The following is a 22,362-nucleotide window of genomic DNA, read 5'->3' as shown; positions in this document are numbered from 1 at the left end:
TAAATTGCCCAATTACATTTGGCAATAGCTGATCTGGCTTGGTTTCTTTCTACTAGCGCGGCCCATTTAGCGTCACTCAACATTTTGATCTAAAGCAACCGCACGCTATTTTAATGCGTGCAATTATTACATCCTCCTTTTTGTATTATATCCTGTATTTGTTTTTTCCCTTGTTTTTTTATTTTTTGTTTTTTTTTTTTTTTGTTTTTTATATCCCTCTTAGTGCTCTGAGCTCTGCTTCGAATTTGTCAAAGGAAATTTGACAACGTCAGAAAGCTCATTCGACTTTCTTCCTTAGCATGGAGGAATGGGACTTAGTCGCCACATTTTATAGAGTGAAAAAGTAAAATAAAATTACATAATCAAAAGGGCGCTTTGCCCCGTCCGTTAAGTTTAAATCCAAATAATAATTTTGAAGAACCGAGCTAATTCAAAGAATAAATTCTCTGAGTTGTTGATGCATATTTGTAAACCGCATTTTGTGCTGTTCTTGATTTAAACTGACGAATGAATGCTTCCGTAAATTCTCAACGATTTGCTTTTCTCAGTAAACATCTTATATCTTTTGAACTTGGCGCATTTTAAATCCAAATACTACTTCAAATAATGCTTATGAGCAAAGCTAAAAAATTATATTTTAGATAAGATACCAATCAAGCTTAGGGAAGATTAGCTTGCACATCTAAAGACTATTTTCCCGGTAAAGTTCTGAATAATACAACTGTTAAGACTCTATGCAATAAAATACGGGGGCAATGATATCGCCTTCTTTTGAGCAGCTGTTTGCCCACATTTTCCAAACCTATTACTTTCAAAAACTTACGATAACACGTGACTGAACTGACTAAACCTAACAAGTTCACCTGCTTAAATTTTGCATGTCATTGTTCCAATTCTCATATCCCATTGGAATTGGAGGATTCACCGCGTGAAAGGTGAAGAGCATAATGAATTGGTTAGAGTACTGATTATTTTGTCTTTAATTGGAATAAATCATTTTGTCTCCGTAGAAACTTGGCAGCAATAAGCACACATCGGAAAGTGTGCAGTGAAATCCGTGACCATAGTTGGGTTCAAATCGGACAAGCAACTAAACTAACTCCTTGACAAAGCGTAAAGTATCACAAAAGTTGAAGGCGCTCCAAGCCGAGATCATAATTTTAAAAGCTACGGCCCGTCAAACCTTCATTGTGCCAATGCTCATTTTGCGCTTTATCTAGACACCACTTGAACTGCTTGCAAAATCTAATATCTGCTAGCCGGCAAAATCTAATATCCTGAGACATATCGATGACCCTAAACGAATAGTGGACCAATCATCGCGGTGAGAAGTCGCTACACTGTGATTAGCTAAAGCTTTCTCTGATACCCCACCTTACCTTGACGGTTCGATATTTTTGATGAGACGCACCCTTTCTTCATGAGTCATTCTACATAATATTTGCCCAAGTTCAGAAAAAAAGATGGCTTTTTCAAGACTTTGAGCAGACTAATTCCAACCAAGGGAATTTGCGGGAGGAATTTATAAAAGAAGCGGTGTAGCGACTTTTCACCGCGCTGACATCTCTCCGCTGCGAAATTCCTCCACTATGAAATTTCACCACCACATTCATTCAAGCATTGGCATCGGTATCCAAACTCTGGATCCTTTTAGACTAATTTTAAGGTCACCACACACCCGTGGACGATTACGGATGAATAAATGCGGTCTTCAAAATCGGTAAAAGATGCATTTTTCAGGCCTTTTCATTGGCCAGCGATTGGAGGAAAGTTCACCGGTTACCCATTTCGAAGACCTCAATTTGATCGTGTAAAGAGAGATGTGGCTGTGCTGTTAAATTACAAAGAGGCCAACTTGTCATTGCCAACTTCTTTAAGCTTTCTGATTGGCCCGCTGTTCGTTGCGGGTCATTGATACGTCGCAGGAAATTAGAAATTGCTGGCAGCAATTTCCAAGCAGTTCAAGTAATTTCTAGATAAAGCGCAAAATGATCATTGGCGTAATATAGGTTTGACGGGCCGTGGCTCTAAAAATCATGATCTCGGCTTAGAGCGCCTTGAACTTTTGTGATACTCTACGCTTTGTCAATGAGCTAGTTTAGTTGCCTGTCCGATTTGAACTCAGAGACAAGAGACCCTTTACTGGCCTCTTAGCAACAGGTGGAAGCTTTTACTTTCGGGGATTCAACGCTTCCTTATGGACAATTATAAGGGAGCAACAGTCATCACTCTTTTTTCGGCTGTTGACCTACCAACATGGTGAATGATGAGCTTCGGTTGACGTCAGGAGTCAAACAATTATCCCCAAACTTCGACTTGTTTTGGCTTATTGCTTGCAAAACGAAAATGCTAACACGTTGTTAAACATCAACCATGTAGGTAAGTCAACAGTTAATTGATGAAGTCCCGAAAGTAAACGCCTCCACAATAGCCGAGTTACGAGTGGAGGGTCTCTTGTCTCTGTATGAACCCAACTTTGGTACCGGATTTCACTACACGTTCTCCTGAGTGTTACGGGTTACTTTACTTGACCACTAGCCTTCGACTTGTCCCCGAATCCGCCTGCTAGCATCCACAGAGCGAGCGGCGGATGTGTGGAATCAGCGATCACACTTTTAATTTGGTTTAAGTGCAGCAAGACGCGCCGTGCACACACGGTCGGCAACAAAATTTATCGTCAGCCGGCGCTGCGGCGACGGCACCGGCCGTCCGAGGAGAATCCAGGATCAGCGGCAGCGCCTCCCCCCCTCCCCCTTCCCACTCCCCCACACACACCCCAACCCGCCCACCCTCACAACGCGTTTCACGGTCTTAAATATGTCTACATTGTGTTTTAATTAAATAGATGAATTTCCCCGCTCATTGAGATGGTCCCCGAGGGATCCATTCGCTTTCCCACTCCTGACCCCCCTGCTTCATCGAGAACCTCGTCCGAAAATGCCAGGGTTATTCGGCGCTATGCCTTAATGGGCTCGTATTTTCGATGCCTTCCGATGTGATGCCTCACTCGATACGAGGCTAATTTTGGTTCGTCTCAGAAACAACGCAAGTGTCACTTCTTTCCCTACACAGATAGGTGCTTTTACCGAGGAGCCGAAAAAAGTTGTTGCGAAATGCAATGTTATCGTCGCTTTTTGGACGTAAAGGCGTATATCGACGGTGAAACTACCAAACCACGTATCTCGGTTTGCGACGTCGCAGACTTCCTGTCATACTTTATTTTTTAAATGAAATACTACTTAACGTCCAGTCTTTAAAATTTCTGTGATTTTTCCTCTTTGTGCGGTGAAAATTTCAAGGAATGATATTGATTTGGTCTACTTCAAAAAAATAAAATGTGAGCGTAGATTTTTAAACACCGCAAACGAGATACGTGGTTCGGTAGTTTCACCGTCGATATGTAATCTCGAAACGCTCGACTGCATCGGGATTTGCCCTCAGCGTGAAGGTTCAGTACAACGATCAAATTGAGCCATCAAACTGAAGCTCTGATTGATGAAAAAAGACCTGAGGTGAGGATGCGACCAATAAGAGGCCCAATTTGATGGCTCAATTTGATCGTGTAACTGGACCTTTAAGGCACATCGAGACATTTTCGGGGGAAAAATCGGCTCTTCATCTGGGTTTCCGCAGGACATTCGATGGCGCGTCATACGTTGATTGTATCAATATTCAACTTTTCATCTATTTTTTTAGCAATTAAAATAAGTTGTGTTAACATGAAACAGAAAATAAACCAACAAATTAATATTAAAATTTGTTCTCCGTAAAAGCCCGATAAATAAATTATGGGGGCTGGTTGAAAAAGATCAGATCATAATAAGATAACACCGATGTCTTTTCGCTGTAAGTGGAAAAAAAGTTTAAACAGACCTCCTTGAAGTAATTTTTGAACAAACAAAATGTACTAAAATTATAAAAAGACAGGATTACACTCATTCTTGAGATTTTATAATTCTACCAGGGGGCTACGACCCTTGGCCGCTACGTGGCCCAGCCCCCGAGGGCACTTGGCGCCTTCTAAGACTCCTTTCGAGAGTCTCTGTTGGTTAATTTCGCTAGAGCTGGCTTACACAGGGCTCGTTTCCTGTCGATTGATGCAAAAATCTTGGAAATCGGTCTGATAAATCCCAAGGACGAACTGTGACGAAAAAATGAAAATTTAGAAACTCAAACCTAAGTTGATGATTTTCAATTAGTCCCGTAACATTGGCAATGTTGGCTTTTAATCATAACGTCACTGACATCCATGAATTCATCCAAGCCTGTGAAAGAATTCCATACTGGGTAGGCATAGTGGGTGGGGAGAGTGGGTGGAATCGCACAACCAAATCGCATTCCGATACCCTGATACGCCGTCCCCATGGTGAACAAAAAGTGAGTTACATCCTAGAACTTGAAAGGATCTTTCCACGAAACCTCTTTGATTTGGAATTGCCCTGGAATCCCACCGGTAAATTCCACTTATGATTTCTCTGAGAATTGCAAAGAGTAACACGCTAATTATTCGCCGCGCAAGCAGAGGTCAATCGCAGAATGACCATTCGGATATTTTTCTGTAGGCAGCGGTGCGGGGTGGGAGATATTCCATGTTTCCTTTTACTCAGAAAGTTTCATTAAAGTTTTCATTGAAGTTTCATTAAAGAAGTATCAGCGACTAAGTATGCGATTCTCAACAAATAATCGAGAATTCGTCATGGAATCTGAGGTTAGGTTCATGATATTTATTTTTTTTTTAAATTTTAATCCCGCATTTCTCTGAAATTTGAAATTCTGCCATCGGTTATTCCATACCCGCATGACTCAATTTTTGAATGATTCCGTGAAATTTTAAAGCAAAAATTTTGCCTCTCTGAGCAATGAGCATGTACATTGCGTAAAATTAATTAATATTTTACAAACCACACAATTCAGACTTTAGCTTCGAATGAAGGTCGATGCGAAAGCTCATGGTAATTTAGTGGCAAAGAGAATCGGAGAATTTCGGGAGGGGGTCGAATCTAAGGAGCCGGAAGCAATGTTGCCTTTTGCGAAGATTCCTCGACTTTTTCTTGCAAGTGCTTTGGATAAATTTACGAAAATTGGCGACGTTGGTCGCGGAAGAAACCGGAAGCGAGGTCTCTCGATGGTGATTAGCATCGGAAGTGCGGGGTCTTATGCTGGGGGGGGGGGGGGTCGTCCAAAATATCGAGCCCTCGCGTCGGTCATCTATCGCCACGATCACCCCTCATTTTGGGGTGGTGTTATTGCGGTCGCCGCGCGCTGGCCTCGGTCGTAAGTTCCTTGCAAGTCACTTGTTGATGTGCGGGTATCTTAAAGATACGTTTGGACCGAATGCCTCAAATGCGCACTTCTCTCTGCTCAAAGTGAACGAGCATGTCCTGCAGAAGAGCAATGTCTTGGAGTGAATTTCCGCGAAAGGATTTCGGTCGCTTTCCGGACCCTCTTAACAAGATTGCAATCCGGGAGGAACATTCAAAGACTTAATTCTGTTGCTTGATTACTTTCAGCCAATGCTTGTATCCGTCCACCTGTGACTCCGAAATTTTCGACCCGTCTCTTAATGAAGGTCGAAAATTTTGGATATGGACAGGAGTGATTGGACCAATGCTGTAAATCGAATTTTGTGGCCGCTTCAAAGGTAGAGAGAATTTCATTTTGTTGTTACGGAGACTCACACGAGAGCCGCTTTCACAGTGCTCTATGGTGCTCTGCGATACCTAACCGCCACAGTGTCCTGTTCTCCCGCAGCCCTTCAGGGGGTTAGCACTCCCTCATTTTATTAAAAGCTCCTGTAGCCACCTTTATCTCCTCATGGGAGGCACCCAGTCAAGCATCCTCTTCGGCAGCCTCTCTTGTGGCGTACTTTGCGATTTATCGATCGATCCGCCATTTAAACCTATGGAAAAGGATCGATAAACAAGGTGTTTACAACGAACACTTTCATAATCGATTCTTTGACATAGCTTAAAGTGGGGAAATATTGATAATCGATCATTCATGCCTCACCACTGCTCTTTTTAAGGGTTGGTTAAGCAACTAACCTAACCCTCAGGTAGTGCGGAGAGTATCGCTGGATTTGAAGGTGTTCCAAGCTGAGGTCGTGCCTTTCTTCGCTAAAGAAACCTTTACTCTATCGATGCCATTGTAATTGCAATTTGATTGAATTGCTGATTGCCTGCGACATATGTAATGTAAAGACGTACTGAATAAATATTTAAAAAAAAAAAAAAAAAAAAAAAAAAAAAAAAAAAAAAATTGAGAGACCGTGGCATGGATCTCTTCGTTAACGCAGATATGAAAAAATATATGTAGCCATCGAGATGAATTTTGTTAGGTTAGGTCAAACGAGAATGGACCTTCACCTCTCTCTAAGCCGAGTAACCCGTTAATCGCCGAGAGCGTCACCGACATGGACACATGACGTCATACTAAACCCCTTCGTGGCGCTTTTGATCAACCCACTCCGCATGGAACCCCAAATCGCGGACATATATCCGTGGCATTCACCACCAATATGCTGCCAAGTTAAGGGAGAACGTCGTATGAGCGTCCGAATGCGGCCAAATTTCCTCCAATAAAATGTTAAAATTAGATACGTCAAGGACCAATTATCGAGCAAACCAGGTGTTTTTGTTAAACGCATGGGCAAACATCCAATTGATCCTTGTTAGATTTAGGTTCAAAATCTTATGCTATCATTTGACGATGTAGTTTTATGAATTTAAAAGAAAGCCTTAGCGCAAAATGATGATCGTTTATTAAATGATTTCATCAATTGGTCTCTCTTTGAAATCTTTGCATTTTGTCTGAATTTTCTATTGCAAATAACGTCCTTTGGAATTCTAATTTCTACAATCCAATTTAAACAATCCAAAAATTGTCCATGAAATTCGTATTTCATCGCTAGGGCTAGCATCCAGTAGTATTATTAGGATTATAAAAGCTCTCAAGCTCTCGTGATATTTGAGAATAACATGTTTCCTCGACTGATAAAAAATTGAGCTTGAACACCAATTGAACCGAGACGTGAGAAAACAGCTAATGTCCATTTTTCCAATCTTAAGTTTTTTTTGGAGTCCAAAATACTTTTAAAGAGTTGTCAAAACCGTAAAATTGATAAAAGGACTAGGTTTTGGGATTAAGGAAATCCGAGTTTTAAGGTGATTCGATGTACGCCATTTTTTGTGTCGAGCAACGTGCGATAGATCGCATGGATTCTTTCCTAAATTTCAGATGCTTGTCGTTTTTTTCGAATTTTGAGATCGTACTTCTGTTGCCATGAGACCAAAGAATTCATGTACCAAATTTGACAAAGAAATTCAACGTAATAAAGGCAGGGTATTTTTATAGGAAATATATCGCATTCGCATGATACTGTTATCGAAACTGCACTCGAATGCGATAGTTTTCCTTTGAAAAACCCCTGCCTTTATTAAGTTGAATTTCTTTGTCAAATTTGGTACATGAATTCTTCATTCTCATGAAAACAGAAGTGCGATCTCAAAATTCGAAAAAAATGACAAGTAGCTGACATGATGCAGCGAATCGATGCGGTATATCGCACGTTGCTCTGACACAAACAATGGCGTCCGTCGAATCACCTTAACGCATTTTCGTGGTTGCAACCATCTCCGGAAAGTATTGAGAACTCAAAAAAACTCGAGACTGAAAAAACGGACATCAGCGGTTTTCGCACGTCCCGAACCAATTGTACTAGAGAAATTGGGCAATGTTCGACTTCCATAGGTCGTTTTTTCTTATGACGGCAGCGTGACAGTCCCGTAACGAATGGCTCCTGTCGACGGTGCGGCGGAGAAAATCCAATCCCGGTCAACCGCGATCAACCACTCAATGTCCAGCTGCTTATGCAACTCTCTTTGGCTATTTAACCCCACTTTGACACGAATCGCCCTCCGTTGGCCGTCCCCCAACCCCAACCCCACCCCCTCGCTCTACCCTCTCGTCACCTGCTCACCCTTTGATCGGTTCCAATCCGGATTTGCAGCCTCGTATCTTCGTCAGAGTCAACCCCCCGCCCCCCAGTCTTTTGTCAAATTGAGAACCTCGCATCACCGATAAAAATCGTGGGGAGATGCTCTGTTTTGATCACCTGTGGAACTCTCCGTAGGCGTGAAATGGATTGTTCTTCAAGGTAAGGTGGACGAATTAGCATAAGCCATTCACGGATCCTTTTTTCTCAGTTCCCTGCATCGCCACGAGCTTCATTTGGTGTCGATCACAACTTGAAACCCCGATTTTTAAGTCTTTAGATCAAACATTAGGGAATGATTATACATAAAACTCAACCTCTCCGCCTTCCCAACCTTGTGCTTAATAGAACATCGCGCATCTTGAATAAAAACCGTGGTTAGATGCGCTGTTTTGATTATACCTGTGGAACTCTCTGTAGGTGTAAAATAGATTGTTCTTCAAGGTCAAGCATGAATTAGCATAAACCTCTTATGGATACTTTTTTCAGCTCCATGCATCGTCACTGCCGCCGTTTCCTGATGATTTCAGCTTAAAAATCCCGAAATTCTAGTCTCTGGTTTTAACACTGGGAAATAATCATTCAAAAAAAAAAAAAAAAAAAAAAAAAAAAAAAAAAAATCGTCATTTGGAACCTCGAAAAACCGTCCTGTGTCAAGTATTTGACCACGCATCCCTGGTAAAAATTGGCAGTAGAATCTGTGTTCCAAAATACCATAGACCTACAGACGGCTGTAAGATTTCCAATAGCTTCTATAGCCGGCTACACAATTTCTTATAACCTTTTATAGCCGATGGCGATTAAGCAACAGTCAGGCGACAAAGTGTATGCTAAACATTACTAATTACGGATGCTAGGACTTAAGTTTTTGGACTACTGCTCTCTTTTTGGGCCGTAGTATCTTGATTTATTTCGCGAGGAAAGCTCCTTACTTTTGATGGATGCCTGCCTTTACTAATATATTAGAGCGCCTTCAGTTTCGTATGATACTGTGCAAAACCTCTGGTGTGAAATAGTTGCTTCAAGCGCCGTGGCAGGCGGGCAGCCAGCGCGAAAAACGCATTGGCGCCTACAAACCTAACAGGGATACTTCACGCGTTGCGCAATGCGTGAAGTATCCCTGTTAGGTTTGTACGTGCCAGTGCGTCACCTTGTGCGCCACACTTTGTGTTAGGCTCTAATTTTTAATCTGGCGGCGCACTATGGTCCACAGACCCTATTTAACGGAACTTTAGTCAAATTTTGAGGGTGGAAAAAATTAAAGTTTGGCACTACAGTTTTATAATACATACTCTCATGGATCGTCACCTAAGTTTTCATCGACTAATAATGATTTATAAGATTGTGACGGACCCTAACAACAGAGCGCGTGACAGGTCTTCATTAGCTGATTGTGAGCCGCATTTGGTGGTGGGTTACAGGGTGTTTATTTTACCGAGTTACGCCTCATCTATGTAAATTTTTGGGCAACATGGATCCACCTGATGGCAAGGGACTTCCTTTCCACCCCGTTTCATTTATTTTGAACCGAAATTTGTATGCTTTTGAACGCTCCAAACATACGCCAAAAAATGCTAGAAATCAGTGAAATTCGTAATTTTTAGGAAGCTCTAACTTTTTTTTAATTCTAGTTAATGCTTTGCGGATTGAAAAATCTTGTTCAACATATCCTTAAGTTTAAAATGATGCCAATTTAAATTGCACCTTTTTGCCCCTAACGGTCGAAATCAATTTTTTTCGGAGTGCACCTCCGTACATCAAAATGTGGAATATTCCATGCATTTTTGGCGTTTTTGCGACTGTTAAATTTTTTCGAGGTACAAAATAAAAGTATTCCGACATATTATGATCTACTGAGTCCGTAAATGACCTTTGTTTTTTCTTATCACCTCTCACTTTTCCGAAAAAGCGACTTTTTCCCGGGAAAATGAGCAAATTTGACGTATTTTTGTCATAATTGCAATTCATGTTGATAAATTATACTGGACCCGTGGTAAAGCGATTCTGTCATGTATATTAAGCTGCTAAATCCAAATAGGACATAGGTTTTGGTTTATCACCCTCCAGTTCTCCGATAATGCCGATTTTTCCGCGCCTTTTGAGTAAAACCTTTCCCGGACTCTTGTGTTAAAAATACGGTTTAAAATTGATTTCTATGTTTGATATATCGATTCTTATGTATTTTGACTTGCTAAACCCGAATATGACATTAGATTTTTCCTATCACCCCTCATTATCCCGGAAAATTCAATTTTCCTCGGAGAACGAGCTTTTTTGGTATTTTTGCGACGATTTTCCGTACTCTGAGGAAAACGGGGGGTTGTAAGAGGCAAATTGAGATTGAACTCCGGGTGAAAGTTTCTTAAGACGTCAGAGAAGACCTAAAGAGGAACTTGGAAAATCGCTACAACTCCATAGAATAGGAAAATTGGCGCAAAAATACCGAAAAAGCTCGTTCTCCGAGGAAAATTGAATTTTCCGGGATAATGAGGGGTGATAGGAAAAATCTAATGTCATATTCGGGTTTTAGCAAGTCAAAATACATAAGAATCGATATATCAAACATAGAAATCAATTTTAAACCGTATTTTTAACACAAGAGTCCGGGAAAGGTTTTACTCAAAAGGCGCGGAAAAATCGGCATTATCGGAGAACTGGAGGGTGATAAACCAAAACCTATGTCCTATTTGGATTTAGCAGCTTAATATACATGACAGAATCGCTTTACCACGGGTCCAGTATAATTTATCAACATGAATTGCAATTATAACAAAAATACGTCAAATTTGCTCATTTTCCCGGGAAAAAGTCGCTTTTTCGGAAAAGTGAGAGGTGATAAGAAAAAACAAAGGTCATTTTCGGACTCAGTAGATCAAAATACATCGAAATAGTACTATTTAGTACCTGGAACAAATTTTACCCACATGTTGCACAGGTCAACGGTCGCAAAAACACCAAAAATGTCCATTTTTCTGGGTAAAATCGGCTTTTCCGGAGAATTTAAGGGCGATGGACCAAGACGGAGGTCATATTCGGATTTACCGCCTAAAAATACATGAAAATTATCTGATCACGACCGAGAGACACTTTTGTTATTATTTTTATACATGTCAAAATAGGGTGGAAAAAATCTTCAGTCTTAAAAGCGCCAGAAATCACATTTGAAGTTAAGTTTCTCGGTCAGGATGTTACTATTTTGTTAAACTAAGATGTAAAATGAAATCAGCGACCCAAAAAACATAAGAATCAACACCTTTTATAACGGTACAGTGCATTTTCGAATAAAGTTCCGTTAAATCCAGTCTGTGGACCATAGTGCGGCGTCAGCGTTATTCAACTCATGATTTTGAAATGTTTGCACATCCTGTATGGATTACTCTCATTTTAATTGATGAAAAAAAACATGTATCAAAGGAAAATATAATGTGTGTTTTGTAAATATGAAGGTGGTTCCGTATCAAACTTAATGATTTCCAAAGCACACGAATTTCTCTTATAGCCTTTTATAATCGATGGCGAAAAAGCAACAGCCAGGCGATAAAGTGTAAAGCCAGGCGATAGGAACTATAGCCCGGCTGCATAATTTTTTATCGCTTCGTATAGCCCGGCCGTATGATTTTCTCCGCATTCTACAGCCAGCTATCTGATTTTCTGTAGCCTTCTCTAGCCGGCTATAAGAATTCCTATGGTATTTTGAAACGCAGCTCTTATCGCCAATTTTTACCAGGGATATTCGATAAGAACCGTGGGTAGATGCATGATTTCGGTCTCGTAAAACACCCTTAGTGGGAGTGAGATGGGTTGTTCAGTCTTCTACGGATCCTCAGTCCTCATCTGGATTTAGCTCCCATTTCAACCATTACAAATTTCATTCCAAAAAACCGAGACGGTTATCTGATCAATCATGAAGGAATAACAAAGAAAAAAGTGTCAGGGGCTTTTCCCTAAAATTGTGATACTATACCCCAATTTGCTGGATTTTATGGGCATTTCATATTTATTGTGATACTACCACAACTCAAGTTGAAGAATAACCACAAAATTTGGGTCAGTATCCTAATTTATTGGGGTACTGCCACAATTAATTGGAAATGCTCATATCGTCCAACAACCGCTACCTCTTTTTCCGAGTAATCTTAAACAAAGTCGACCCTTAATCCCTCTTTAACCAACTTGCATATTTCAGACTGAGGCTATGAAATCTATAGATTTAATCAGAATTAACTGTGTATACAATTTAATGATTTGGAGAGTCACAAGGATGTTCTTTTGGTAACTTCACAGAGGAACTTAAACAACCGACATCTAAACCTTTCATGAAATGAAAAGTTTCTTCTATCACGTGACCGCAGGATCGACTGTTACACTCATTTTTCCCTCCTGGTATTTAAATGTCATAACTTGAAAAAGAATAGGAAGCCAAGTCATTTTAATTCGGAGGAATTCGAATACCCTTTGATGAGAGAAGTCCGAGAAGTAAAACTCGTAAGGTAGTCGTCCTCTAACGTAATAAGACGTAACAGTTTAATATTTTCTTACGTTGCCGCTTTTCCTCTTATGGTTTACACGACGTAATAGCTCCATGTAGCATACTGGTGAACGCCGCGAACTTACACAGACGGTCTCATCAGGTAAAATCGCCAGTGAATGCAATGAGGTATACAGGGTGTCCCACGGCTAAATAGTCTGACTGCAGGAACGTGCTCTATACTGCCGCGTTAGGGAAAAACGCATTATAAGCCTTCAGACGTTGTCATATTTTCTTCAATAAAAAGCGAATTTATTAGGAAAATTCTGGATATTTTTTCTCAAGTTTGCAGACAATTTTGTTCGCAATTTAATCTACAAGATTTGAACATTTTGGAATAATATACACAACTTTCCACAAGTATATTTTTTATCGGAGGAAATTTGGCAACTACCGAAAGTTCATTCGGCGTTCTTCCTTAGCATGACAGTATAGGTCAATATAACGCTTTTTCTTTGGAGAACACGGAAAAAAGTATGGGTCTTCCCATAAAGTTTTGGTAAAATTTTAGTGTCGGCCATAGGCCTCAGTATTCATCAAAACTGGTAACTATTATGATGATTTTTAATGTTGAATTTATCCATGGTATCAGGATTATTACTTTCAAATGAAATTGGATTGCATTTTGATAAAGGAACCAGGAGCATTGCAATGTTGCTAAGATTGTGCAACTTATTTTGTCTTGGAGGAAAAACCTGATTTAACAGTTTCTATTTTACTTGCTAAAAACTGTAAATTTAAGACAAAATTCAATTTTCGAAATTTTCATGATTTCAGTAATCTTATTGCAAAGGATGAAGTTGCACCATCTTTCCATCATTTCAATGCCTCTGGTTCCTTTTTGCATAATGCAATTCAATTGATCTTAAGTCGCACACTAATTTTTTTAATTATAATTATTATTTGTACAAAGTTAATTTTGCAGTACAAAATCACACTTTTAGATGTGTATGATGTCCGCTCTAAAATTTCATAAACTTATTTGACGCGGACTCTGCTCGGAGATGCCAGAACCGGGCCTTGATAAAGACAACGATGCGACATGATATACGCATCGACCGAATCCGAATAATTCAAGACGATGTTTGGCAAAGCTGACTCGTGCCATTTCTCTTTCGCGAATCAACCGCTTGGAACATTTTCGCACTCGAAATCGATCCGCCGAAATCGAAAAGTGCCTCCCGCTCCAAACCAGCTCCGTCGTTGCGGGTCGGATAAAAAGTGCGGTAATTTTTATAATTGATTTAAATTGTAAATATCACGTATCTAATTCGGTTTGACAACCTGTCGTATCACGCACCTGGTTGATACTGCCCGGTTGACCTATATCAGACGAATTCGCGGCAGACGGTGCGCTCCGTCGTGTAGGCACCGATACAAACGCTAATTCGGTCTCCTAGCCCATGCCTGAGTCTGGAATTTCCGCAGGACGATAAGTGGAATATTCGCTGTCGAAATGAAAATGTCCCTACATTCACATGATTATTAAAATTAGCCTCCAGGGAAACGGGATTACACAGAGAAAAATAGATGGTGCTGACGACAAAACCCTCTGTTCACAGGGGTCCTGCAGTTTCTTTGTTACACTTACAGAAGTTTTCTGTCGCGAGAACAGAACTTCGGTCGTGGGAACAGAGTTCACTGAAAAAAACAGTTCTGTTTACAGGGCTCCTGCACTTCTTTTGGAACAGTCACAGAAGCTTCCGTTATGAGAACAGAGTACCCTGTTCCCACGACCAAAGTTCTGTTCTCACAACAGAAAAATTCTGTAAAAGTAACAAAAACTGCAGGAGCCCTGTGAATAAAAGGTTCCGCCGTCAGCACCATTGATTTTTCTCTGTGATACTCTGTCCTCATACCGGAAGTTTCTGTGACTGTCACAAAATAAGTGCAGGAGCCCTGTGAACAGAACTATTTTTTCAGCGTGAATGCGTCCTTTTGTAGTTTTTTTTTTTTTTTTTTTGGGGGGGGGGGGCATACACGGATCTTTCATTTAAATTAAAGTTGGAATAAATACTCCTCAGACGAGAACTGAAGTGGGTGCGCGTTGTGTGGTGGAGCTCTGAAGACGGAGCAATGGGGCATGATGGAGCCAAGGAAACCTCCTGAAAACAGGAAGCTCCGCTCGACGTCTAATTCGCCCTAATAAAATAATGAAGTGAATATATTCTAACCGTCATCAAGCGTTAAGCGTGCTTGCAAATTCCCAACGCTTGATTAACAAGCGTGGCGCTTCCTTGGTGCGGTGCCGGGTTTTCAACTCCAAGTTCCTCGAATCCACTCACCCCACAACGCCACCCATACAAACAGCGACCGATAAATACATCATGAAGTTTATGGGACAGACAAATGAAACGCATTTGTGCAAAATGAGTATACACTGGAAAAAAGTCTCTTGGATCAGAGTCAGACTTTTGAAAAATTTGAAAAAAAAATACTACTCTTGATTCAATTGGATTTTTGCTTGAATCAAAAGGAATGCCACTTAAATTAAGAAGCTTCGATCTCGATTCAAGCAAAAATCCGGTTGAATCAAGAGTATATTTTCTTGTCAAATTTTTTAGGAGTCTGGACTTTAGATCCAACGGAATTTTTTCCCCAGTGTATCTGTATTTGGAATATTTGAGAAAAAACCTATCTGTGTGAGGGGTATGTTGAGTTTAAGGAATGTGTTTGATACACAAGAGTTATGAACAGACGACGAAACGGTAAAAAAACATGACTCTGTCTAGAGTAGACAGAGGATTTGTCCTGAATTTCTCGTGTGGAAAGATCTGCTCCTTCCAATGGTGCTCCAAGTGGGCATTATATTACGTAAAACAAGTCTATCTGCAGGATGTCTAAAAGCCCCTAACTGTACAGTACATTTTAATGGGACGTGTTTTTGGTTTTTGTCAAGTGCTTCCGGTTTCCGTTGTATTTTCGGATTTCAGCCCTCAATTGGGGCTTTGGGCACAAACAGCCACTGAATGGACTCTAGTATTCTCGATTATAATTCTGAAAAGATCTAGTTTGTTTTGTATGTCAGAGGAAGTTAAAAAATTGCATTAAGTTTCAGCAATTTCATGCCCTGAACGATGAATTAGAATTCATGCCGAATTTTTTATTTATTTATTTTTTTCAAAGCTATACTTTTTAACTGTCATTAATAAATCGCTATAATTCTGGTTTAGCCAGGGATTTTTAAGCGCGTTTTTTCCAAAAATATTCGTAACAAGGGGGAGCTATTTTGTATCTTCCGCTATTTTTTTACAAAATGGAGAAGCTGCTCGGTCCCAGCAGCACTGGGTAAAGGATTTGCGTTCGCTTGTTACTTTCGTTAAAATTGGAGGTGAAACACAGAGCAACCCTAATTTTGTGTTGATTTTGGCACAGATTGCGGTGAATGTAGCGCTGAAAACAATGGAGTGACTGGGAAACTCCAGAATAAACCGAAGGATTGGGTTACTTTGTGTTTCACGGTCCTTATAAACTGAACTTGTGTGTTATTTTTTTCTCCTCCTGTGTAATTTCATATCGCAAAGTGCAGTTTTTATGTGAGACTTCGAACAAAGCACTACAATCTGGAGGATCAGCTCGAGCATTTTCACACGAATCCGGCAAATTCGCCAGACACGTTTACTGGGAAGGAGCTCGAAGCGGATAACGGAAATTGGAAAGGCAACAGAGGTGAATAATAGAAATGGGATGCAAGTGGATCTGAAAACTCGCTGTCAGTTTACACCGTCTCCTGAACTTTTGATCCGTCGAAATCGCACATGAGCGTGTAAGTTTAGACCGAGAGAATGTATGTTTAAAAGCGAAGCTATCGAACTACATACTAGCATTTGCAATCATCGCATCAATTTATGTTCTTAAAATTTGGTAAATCTTAATATTCATTTGATCGAAGTCAAATTTCTGATTGCAACATGTTGATAAACGCACGGAAGATCTCACTTTAAAATGTTGAAACAAGAATGTAAAACTGAATTTTCAGTTTTATCTAAAAAATTGGTCGCACTAATGAATCAATTTAGCCGTAATTCCCTCTCGGATTTATGAGATGTGAGTCACGTTCCCACAGAATTCGAGGTGTGAAAGTCCGTCTTAAGGATTGAAGAGTGAAGACACTCAGACTATTCATCGGTAATTTTAAATAACTTTATGTATGCCGCGTGCAAATTCTCATATACCTCCTGGTGAAAAAAAAATGAAATGTCGCCTGAAATTAACAATCATCGTAATATTGCTATGTGTATGTGTCGAATACAAAATTTAAATATTCAGAAGAAAGAAACAAGAAATATAAAGTACTCTTATTATGCATAGAATCCAGAAAAAGGTTCATTGTTTCTTGAATGCATGGTACCTGGTGCCAGACAGCACAATCGCGAGTGCGCGTGGTGAAAATAGTGACATCACTTAGGTTTCGTTCGGATAGGCAACTAAACTAACTCACCGACACGGCGTAGAGTATCACCGAATTTGAAGGCACTTCAGGCGGGGGACGTGCTTCTAAAGTTCTTTACCGATGTAACCTATACTCTGTCGATGCGCATTATTGCAATATGAATAGTTGACATGCATACCGCTTGCAATTGCCGGTGATATCTGACTGCCCCCGACATAAACAGTGTGACCGTTTTTCGTACAGTTGGTCCGTTTTAATGCGCTGTTTTTTGGGATTCATTTTTGTTCAGTGAAAACCGCTCTGAAAACGCTTTTCTCCGGCGTCAGAGCCCGTAAAAATTAAGACCTTTTTCCGAAAGTTCTCCTCGACTCTTTTTCGAAGCGTCAAAAGTTAGCAAAACTTTAATTAGTGTATCTTTTTTGATCTAAAGATCTTGCCCACGGCCTTTCCATGAAATCATAAAAACCGACAAAACCTCAAAAAAAAAATGAAAATCGCCCTGAAAATCATTCCTCAGACAGACATTCCTTTTAAAAACATTTGACGATTCAAAATGGTTGAAGGAAGAAGTTCAAAATTAAAATTCACAATGTGATGGACTCTGGTGCCGCCGTAAAAAAAATAAAGTTTTCAAAGAAGTTTTCACACGCAGAACAATAAAAATAATATTTCTACCCAAAATACGGTGCAATAATTTCCAACCAGCTTTTGTACGCAAACATTTTGAAAAAAAGGAGCAAGAAAATCAAACAAAAATACGGAGAAGGGGACGAAAGAGAAGGCGTTCATGAAGAAAAATAACCCATTAGACTAATTTCTTGGCCGAACGATTGAGTATAAAACGTCATCTACTGAATCATCTTTATCAAAGACGCCGACGCGACGTGACTCTTTGGATCTTCTTTCTGCATCCGTGGCCTCCGTCACAAAGCCGGAAAACATATTGACAGTCCGCTCGATATGGCCCGACAATTAAATTATTGATCGATTATTTGAGATAAGTTGATTAGCCTGGATTACCTTTCGCGCACCCAGCGGCCCCGTTTCTCCGTCCCGACCCTCGGACCATTCCAATTACAGACCCTTTCAACCCAAGAACCCTACATACAGAATCTATTTTCAGTTGAAAGCCTTCGTTACTATTCTCCGATACAGTGAGGAACTCTGGGAGTAGTGGAATTAGCGATTCATAGGGTTAGTTCTTGGGTGTTTTTTCCAAGACGTTTGGTACAAGTATGTGTATTGTATTGTAATGTATTGTATTGATGACCTCTACAAAAATAAAGTATCAACAGGGTTCTAAAAAATTAATGAATTTTATTCACAAATGGAAGCTGCTGAGTGAACCTAGCACAGGAACTTTAATTTCGGTCTCTTAATTCAACAATAACACTGTTCGACACAGCTTGGTTTACCAAAGTTAGGAATTTTTACCGTGTAGATTCTCTAGCCCTTATGTTGGAAATGACAACCGTACATAAACGGTTTCGGGATAAATTTTTGATGCTAAAAACATGAATTTCAAATAAGAAATCCCACGGGGTTTCCCCAATTTTTCTCCCTTCTTTTTTCTGTTTGAATTCAACGGCGAATAATGGCAAATTTCCTACTGTTAAATTTTTCATTGGTTTTTATACGTCACATAAATTTTCAGAAAATTTCATCCTAGATTAGTTGTTTATTTGAGAAATCAAAAAACTGAAGTACATGTTCAGACATCATTGCGTATGGATATAGAGTCATGTGGTCATGCTTCCATAGTATGAATTAGCAGCTTTCTAATGTCATATAATTGAGGAGGTAAAGACTCACTGACGACCGCGAAGTATTCATTGTATCAAATTTTTCATTACATTATATTATTTCTTTATGCAAAGAATTCCCGAGAAATCCATTTTCGATTGGTGGTTCTTTTGAGAAATAAAGCGCGGCAAACATTTTTTGCGACGTAGCGTGTAGATTCGTAAGGTTGAAAACATACCACCTCATTTGAACCGTTCAGTTCAAAAATGAGCCAACTCTGAAGGGAAAAGTAAGAAATATCTAACAAAATTGATTGTGATCCGTAGTTTCTAATAATTTGTAGGTATTTTAATGCATGTTAAAAGAACATTTTTAAGCATTAGTTTCTTGATAAAGATTTGTTTTATCCATTCAAGGAAATATTGAAATCAGTATTTGGATCACAATATTCAATAAATATTTGTATTCAAATTTTGAATGGACAGAAATTTAAAAAAAAAATATTAAAAGAGTACCGCAAAGTGTGGGAAAAAAATAAAATCAATATTACGGCAATACTTTTGATACAAACAGTGACTAAACGAAAAAAAAACTAACATAATACCTACTCAATGAATATGTTCCTTTCATGCTGCCAAAATGGATCACTGTCATCCTTTTTGAGCTCTCTCAACATTGACAAGATATTGATCTAATAAATTTAAGAACTTTTGCGCTAATCTTGGCCTAATTTGCACGTTTAATACTGAGAGGAAGTGTGCACAAATAAATCACATCAAAAGGAGGTAATCAGTAATATTAAATCAGAGACTAGACAAACAAGATCTCGACCCTACTCAAAAGTTAGGAGAAGAAGAAGAGAAGGAAGTGGACGCATTTAGCAAGAAGGAACCAGCGTGATTACAGGATTTTCAAAATCGTGCAACTTCTCTCTCTTTTAAAAATACTAAATATACGTACAGCATCAAACTTTACAAACTTATTCTCCTTTAAAACTAAGAATTTTTCGTTGGGATACAAAAAATATTTGCTATTTTAAGAGATTTTTAAGATAATTATGAAAAAGCAACATTTTAATAACACTGTAATTGCGCTGGTTTCTTTTTGCTGAATGCAATCCAAGTATGAAACGCACAAATCCAATGCACGCAGTTCCTTTTGATTTAATTTATTTGTAAACTATATAGATACGTCCATATCGCATTGAAAAAAAAAAATCTTAAATTTGCCACCAAGAAGTCTTTCTTCTTAAATCAAGAATTTTTCTGGTTAAAATAAGCTACTTTTTGCCCAACCCAAACATTAATTTTCTTGTATCAAGAAAAAGTCAGCTTAAAGCAAGATAAAAACAATTCTTGGCGGCAAATTCAAGAATTAGCATGCTTGATCCAAGCTACTTTTTTTTCAGTGCGCCTAAGTATTTTACTCATTACTGAAATGGTCCGTTTTGGAAATTGTCGATGTAGGGTCGTTTCCCGAACTAAACGATTCGTTGCCCGTCCCTCCCTCCCACGCCTGCCCCTCGTCCCCTTCCCGCTCGTGACAGCGGAGAAAAGTAAAAGTTACTCACGTGCTTTTGTCACTTGCGGAAGTGGTCGTGTGCCCGTGCGGAAGATGCGTGTGTGCGCGGCGTCGCGTTACGACTAAGTGAAAATGCCAACGGCATCCCCGCAGCCGGGCTTTTATACAATCGGACGCCGAGTCGCCGCCTCCTCCAGTCTTGCTTTGTTTCCCGCCGAGCGCGGCCAATGGGAGCTCGTCCCCTGCCCTCCCCCGCCCCCTTCAGCCCTTGGTCCCATTCACCGGCCGGCCGAGGGCCCTCACGTGAATGAAAGCTCCCGCCAGGCCAAGTGCACGCAGTCGTCGACTAGAGTCCCTTTATACTGAGAGTCAAGACAATTTGAATCGATTCTGATGGTTCCGTATGTTAGACCCAAGTGTCACAAACGGAATAAAGATTACATCTTCACGATTGCAAAGATAAAATCTGGAATAGACAGGGAATACGGGTTCTGGCAAGGAACAAACGGAATGAGAGAAGGAACGGAGAGAGGAATTTGAGAATGGGCCGATCAAAGATTACAAAAAACGTTCAATTTCTGTAATCTTTATTCAGCGTGTGACTCCATGAGGCGGGTTTTGTAATTGAGCTTATAGTATAAAGGGAATCTATCGTCGACCAGTGGCGTGGCTTGCTTTGCGATATATCGATTCATCTCCATTGATTCCCACTATAGCGATCGATAAACAAGGTGTTCGCAACGAACACCTTAATCGATTCTTTACCCTATGTTAATAGGTAGAAATATCGAAAATCGATCATTCACGGCTCGCCAGTGATCGTCGACGAAGAAGACTCTGGCTCTGCTAAAAGCCGTGGGTGTCGTCCGTTCGATGTGAATCGATCTAGAAATAAAATTGTGAACTAATCGACAGCGTGAACTCGATACAAATTCGGTTGATATTTAATTGAAAACGAGTCACAATCTGAACGACATTAATCGATCGGCGTCAATTCGATCAACAGGAATCGATCGACATCAATTCAATCGACATCAATTCAATCGACGCAGATTCGATCGAAAAATCCGAGTATGGTTTGAAAAACTCTTGTATCGATTGACAAACGCGTGAATTGATCGACAAATCATGAAAAGGGCGCCTAGAGACTATGTAACCCTTAGATGATGGGTCGGGTCCACGAGGCCTGATGACTACTTTTTTTTCGCGCAACGGCAGGTGTAATTGTCCGAGAAGTCCGTCAAAGAGGATCTATAAAAACCCTTGAAAACATAATTCTTGAAAAAAAAAAATGTGAAATTTTTTATTAAGCATTTTTTATTTTTTTTCATGTCCACCCCTAGAATGACTACTGAGCAGGGAGTCAAAACGCCTTCAATTTTTTGAACGCAATACGGACATCCGTCGAGGTTGTATAGTTGCAGTAAGGCGCCGTAGCAAGCGCGTCTCATTGTTCATCGTTACAGACGAATCTAAGTGGAGAGAGGAAAGTCATGATGCCTTCAATTTTATACATACATATTTTTGGGCAAAATGAGAGACGACGTTTCTCCATTTGCGACGCTGCAGACTTCCTTAGAAATTGTATTTCTCTCTCGAGAAGCTGGTCAACATAAAACTTAAATTCTCCATGATTTTTCGTATTCGATAGCAGAAGATTTGTTTCAAAATTTAAAGTCGTAAATTTGGATTGTTTCTCATGGAAGAGATGAAATAAGAACGGAAATTTTGAAACACCGCAATGGAGATACGTGTTTTCACACTTCAGTCGGTGCGATACGGACGATCCATCAAGTTTAAATAGTTGCATCAAGTCCCTGTCACCCCGCCGACCAACGCGTCTGTCGATCGAATTAACTACAGGTAGTACGAGCAATGACTAGCCCGGGCCTGCGAGGCTCGTATTGAAAATATACGGTTATTTGATAGCTCTGCGATGCTTTTTTCTCTGTTTTTGAAGTATTTTATGATTTTCATACTTCGTCCTCTATAACCGAAGTCCCAAATTCTCTTCTCACCCATAACTGTCCCCCCTCCCCCTCTAAATCTCCTCCTCCTCACCCCAACCCCTCAGATCTAGGAGCCTCACATTATAAACCGATTTCTATATCTTTTTTGAGATTTTGAGGAAGTTACATTGAAGAAACATTATTACTCCTAAAATCCATATTACTCCCATTAATA

At 39.9% G+C, this 22,362-nt stretch overlaps 1 protein-coding gene across 5 annotated transcripts in view; it reads right to left on the bottom strand.

Moving 5' to 3' along the window:
- The window catches only part of Mip (Myoinhibiting peptide precursor), a 219,822-nt gene extending 199,451 nt beyond the window's left edge, over positions 1-20,371 (bottom strand). For 4 of the 5 annotated variants that reach the window (XR_011900299.1, XM_072302945.1, XM_072302942.1 and 1 more), the window contains exon 1: positions 20,228-20,371. The gene's annotated coding sequence lies outside the window, so the exon portion shown is untranslated. The remainder of the gene's footprint in view (positions 1-20,227) is intronic. The other variant, XM_072302943.1, reaches the window with a different exon arrangement.
- Between the last annotated feature and the right edge of the window lie 1,991 nt (positions 20,372-22,362).

The sequence above is a fragment of the Bemisia tabaci genome, chromosome 7 (genome assembly GCF_918797505.1).
Source record: "Bemisia tabaci chromosome 7, PGI_BMITA_v3".
Taxonomy (NCBI): domain Eukaryota; kingdom Metazoa; phylum Arthropoda; class Insecta; order Hemiptera; family Aleyrodidae; genus Bemisia; species Bemisia tabaci.
This window is presented reverse-complemented; position numbering and strand designations above follow the sequence as displayed.